This window comes from Bos javanicus, chromosome 10, assembly GCF_032452875.1.
Source record: "Bos javanicus breed banteng chromosome 10, ARS-OSU_banteng_1.0, whole genome shotgun sequence".
Taxonomy (NCBI): Eukaryota; Metazoa; Chordata; class Mammalia; order Artiodactyla; family Bovidae; genus Bos; species Bos javanicus.
Window position 1 is genome coordinate 18617669 of NC_083877.1, and position 5506 is coordinate 18623174.

Here is a 5506-nt window from a genome sequence, read left to right on the forward strand (position 1 = left end):
AGGCTCTTTCCTTGATGCTGCCCTGCATCACCATTATCAGTAGCGCTCAGAAACTTATTATCATGCCTCGAATCTGCTCCCCATCCCTCCTATTCACCTTTCCAGCCTGGAAAATCTTAATTTACTCTCTTTTATATTTTGGTAACATTCACTTAACAGAATTCACTATATTAATCATTTTAATGTGTATGATTTGGGGGTATTTAGTACAGAGCTTTGTGTCTCCATTGCTAGAACATTCCTGTTACCCCCAAATTCCATTTATTCTTCAAGTCCCAAATCAGACACGCACTATATGCCAGAGCCCTGTCATCCATGCCGTCTTATTACACCTTCACACCGACCTAGGAGGCTGGAATGTTGTCCACTTCTAGAAATGAGAACACTGAGACTCAGAGAGGGTTTTTAGTTGATTTTTAAATTTTGTTTATTCATTTATTTTTGGCTGTGCTGGGCCTTGCTGGCTGCTCGGGATTTTCTCTAGTTGCAGGAAGCGGGGACTACTCTCTAGCAGCGATGTCTGGGCTTCTCATTGCAGTGGCTTCTCTCTTGCAGAGTACAGGCTTTAGGGCCTGCAGGTTTCAGGAGCAGCGGCTCCCAAGCTCTAGAGCACAGGCTCAACAGTTGTGGTGCACGGGCTTAGTTGCTCTGCGGCATGTGGGATCCTCCTGGACCAGAGATCGAACCCACGTCTCCTGCATTGGCAGGTGGATTCTTTACCACTGAGCCACCAGGGAAGCCCCTCAGACAGGTTGTATGTCAGGTAACACTAGGCCCCCCCGCCCCCCGGAGGCCGGCCTGTGTCCCTCCCATCTTCATCTCCCCAGGGCCTGGCATGTCACACAGTCTCAGCTTATGTTAGTTTCAGTCTCTTTCTCCGCATCAATTTCTACCAATGACATCAATTGCCCAAGAGCTAGATGGGGTGCCTGGCTGTTGGTGGGAAACTGTGCCGGGGACCAGCCCCGGCTGATCCAGGGTATTCGAAGGAGAGACGGCGTAGGCGAAGATCAGGAAACAATTGCTTAATTAAACGTTAATTAAGGATATAAAGAGTAATAGAATGAGGATAGCTCAGTGAGGAAATTCAGTGGAGAAAAGAGGCTGAAATAAGGATAGCTCAGTGAGGAAATTCAGTGGAGAAAAGAGGCTGAATAATTCAGCCAGAAGGGAAGAGAAAGAACGACATGGTGAGACCAAGTTTCGGTGAACAAGGCCTGCACTTTATTTTCCAAAGTAGTTTTTATACCTTAAGTTATGCATAGAGGATAATGGGGGAAGGGGTAGAGTCTTGCAGCAAGCCAGGCTTTCTTCCTGCAAACTTATCATATGCAAAAGCTTAGGTGATTTGCATCATCTTCTGGCCCGGAGGCTTGTTAACATTTTAAGACCTTTTCTTCAGAAAACTTATTTTTCTCTAAAGGTGATTGGTCAGGAGCCACCCTCCAAAAGCATTAGATAAAGTTGCATTCCTACAGCGCAAAGGTGTGGTGGGCTATAACAAGAAAAAGAATTAACTCAAGGGTCCCAGGTTACAAACATTAAAGCTACTACTTACACCAATTATATTAATCAATACACTGCCAGGGACACAGCAGGTAAGGGATATGGAAACTTAGCAGCAAACATTGGCCCAACAAGTGAAAATCCCTTCACCAATACAATTTTTAATCAATCTTTTAACTACTCAAAAGAATCTGTGTTTAGACAGTTTAGAACATCTCCTGCCTCTCACAGTTAGGAGGCTCTGAACAATCACATGTGGCCGGAAAAACCTATTCAGGCAGGCTAGAGGATTTCCAAAGGAGTTTGTAGGATGAAACACTGTCACACCCAGGAATTATTAACTGGAGTTGTAAGCTAACTCTTTTTTCAGAGAGAGGTAGTGGGGGACAGCCCCCCATAAAGTCAGAGGTGTAGGTGAAAGCACAAAGCAGAAAGTAGGCAGACTCTGGTTTTGGGGGTATATGCTCGAGAAATTCCAGGGGGACTCCTGAAGCTCGATCCCGCCTTTGCGTATGCCGAGCCTCCTTCCTCATGACCTTTGTCATGGGCGGAGTTCCTCACGCTGGCTACTGGCAGTGATAGAATTCCAGTTGAGCTATTCCAGATCCTGAAAGATGATGCTGTGGAAAGTGCTGCACTCAATATGCAATATGCAATATGAACTCAATATGCAATATGCCGGCTCCCGGCAAAACTGAACACTATTTAGTTTATACAAGCTCAGTATGACAGTATGAGCAGAGGCTGCATTTGAAGATGGACAGCTGCACCTCAGAGGGAGGCCACAGGCCCCTCTTCAGGGGTCAGACCCCAGCTGGATCCCTCGGCCTCCAGTCCTGGGAACCACGTGTCACATTAAATCAATCGGCCACCAGGAAAGAGCCCAGAGGATCAGGATGGTGACCAGGATGCGGGAGGGAGGGTCTGGAGGGAAAGTGTCTTCGGCCATCTGCAGACGTCTCTAGGGACAGTCAACCATCTACCTCTAGCAGATAAAAAAGAGAAGGGACAGAGAGTCACACTTGGTTCAAAATAACATGTTCCTGTAATAGGCTCAGTGACAATAACTCTCATAAAAAGAGTGATCAGGAACATCTGAGCAGAGGGAAGCTTTGAACATGGCCTGTACTTAAGATGCACGACTGAGCCTAGTAAAACTTCTTGGGTGTGAAGATGGTGTTTGGTTGGGCAGGATGAATGATGGTCACAAGGTCTGCAATTTACTCTCACTTGGGTCTGTCAGTAAAATTGTGTGTGTGCGCATGTGTGTGTGCAGAGAGAGGGAGAATACACGCAAATAAGGTAAATGCACTTCGGTTAACATTAGTGTGTAGTGTTCATTATATTATTCTTGCAGAAGAGGTTTGAAAGTGTCTAAAATAAAAAGTTGGGGAGAATAAAGTACAAAAAGAGGATGGAGGGGGCAGAACTAACGTTGTTGGCAGTGTTTTCAAGTTTGTCCATCACCTGGAGTGCTCATTACACACACCTACTCACACACACACAGTCACACATGCACACACACACACGTGTGCACACACGTGTACCTCCCCAGAGGACAGCAGAGCGTCTACATGGCAGCCAGTTCTGGGTGACGCTTTATTATCACCCAGGCTGGGAAATCCTAACTTATTGAGCACCTACTAAGTGCTAGGTGTCCTCTAGGTCCTTTTGTATCATTTAACCTTCATGACTGGGCTGGAAGAAGCACAAGCTGGAATCAAGATTGCTGGGAGAAATATCAATAACCTCAGATATGCAGATGACACCACCCTTATGGCAGAATGTGAAGAGAAGCTAAAGAGCCTCTCGATGAAAGTGAAAGAGGAGAGTGAAAAAATTGGCTTAAAACTCAAATTTCAGAAAACTAAGATCATGGCATCCAGTCCCATCACCTCATGGCAAATAGATGGGGAAACAATGGAAGCAGTGACAGACTTTATTTTGGGAGGCTCCAAAATCACTGCAGATGGTGACTGCAGCCATGAAATTAAAAGACGCTTGCTCCTTGGAAGAAAAGCTATGACCAACCTAGACAGCATATTAAAAAGCAGAAACATTACTTTGCCAACAAAGGCTGTCTAGTCAAAGCTATGGTTTTTCCAATAGTCACGTATGGATGTGAGAGTTGGACTATAAAGAAAGCTGAAAAAAAAGAAAAGAAAGCTGAGCACCAAAGAATTGATGCTTTTGAACTGTGGTGTTGGAGAAAACTCTTGAGAATCTCTTGGACTGCAAGGAGATCAAACCAGTCAATGCTAAAGGAAATCAGTCCTGAATATTCATTGGAAGGACTGATGCTGAAACTGAACTCCAATACTTTGGCCACCTGATGCGAAAAATTAACTCATTAGAAAAGACCCTGATGCTAGGAAAGATAGAAAGTGGGAGGAGAAGGAGACGACAGAGGATGAGATGGCTTGATGGCATCACTGACTCGATGGACATGAGTTTGAGTAAGCTCCGGGAGTTGGTGATGAACAGGGAGGCCTGGCGTGCTGAGGTCCATGGGGTCGCGAAGAGTCGGACACGACTGAGAGACTGAACTGACTGCAGCTTCATGACAACCCTTTCAAAGCAAGCACATCATTTTGTGGCTGTCTTATGGATAAATAAATTGACATGCAAAGAGAACATGGCTGGGGAAACCATGTCTCAGCCAGATGAGGAAATTTTTTGTGATCACACAGGTCCTCAATGGCTGAGGAAGTCGAACGCATGTCTGCCCAGTCTCAATGCCTGTGCTTGTTCCACTGCACGGCGCTGCCTCTGCACACGAGTGCATAAACCCATGTGCAGGACAAACATTGCCTTGAAAACTAACTGAAGCCAGAACTTACTCCCTGAGCAGGTGGTGTTCGTTCAGCAGATGTCATTGTTGATCACTGTGCCTTCACAAAGATTCCCAGGCTCCAGGTGGAGCACCCCACCACAGTGGACAGCACACATCTGTGACATGTACACACACACACACACAGAGATAAAAAGACATACAGACACACACCACTGCCTCCAGGGAGGGCGCTTCAAGGAGCCACGTCTACTTCTGTGTTCTGTTTTTATATGGATCCCAAAAGTGTGTTCTTTGAAGCCCACAGTTAACCCTGTTTGGAGGCTGGCCAAGTGGCGGGGGACCAAGGCAGTGGGCTGCAAAGGACCAGATGAGCTTGAACTTGACACCAGTGCTGGCGCCTGCCCTCCCACCGCCAGTGGAGGTCACGGCTCCTGGCTCCACCCGAGCCCTCGATGTCTAACTCGGTGCCCCTGGTGTCTAACTGCTCCTCTCACCTTTGCCTCTCGGCCCACCTAAGCTCAGACCTGTGCCCCTTCCCACCAACTTACACTCTTGAGAAATGATCCTGCCTCTCTTACCTGTTGCTGTATAACAAACTCCTCCCTAAAACCTAGTGGCTGAAACAATAACCATATTATTACCTCTCAGGATTCTGTGGGTCAGGGGCCAGAGCACACGGGGGACAGCTCGTGTCTTCTCCACACAGTGTCCACGGAGGCTGACACAGCTTCTTCACTCACAGGAGATGCTCCAGCGGAGGCAGCTGGGATGGATGCCTGGGGTCCTGTCTCTGGGGGTCTGTGCTCTCCAACAAGGCTGGAGTCCTTGCTTCTCCTCCATGTGGCCTCAGGGCCTCCCCTCCTCAAGCCACTGATCTCTCCTTATAACCGGGCTTCTCAAACACAGCAAGTGGAGGGGGGAGAACACACAAGAGAAGGAGGGGGAAGCTGCCAGATTTCATAAGGACTGAGCGTGGAAGTCCAGACATCTCTTCTTCTCCATCAGTCAAGGCCGATCGCAGGCATGCCCAGACTCTAGGGAAGGGAAATAAGCAGAGCCCTTAGCCTGCTCCTAACCTCTGAGCTCTGTCTCCTCAGATCCCAAGAGTTCTCCTGTCTTTGCATCATCAGCCTTTGTGCCTCCCCAGTCATGACAACCATTCACTCACTCATTCAGCTCTGACTGGAGCATCTCCCCTTGTGCCTG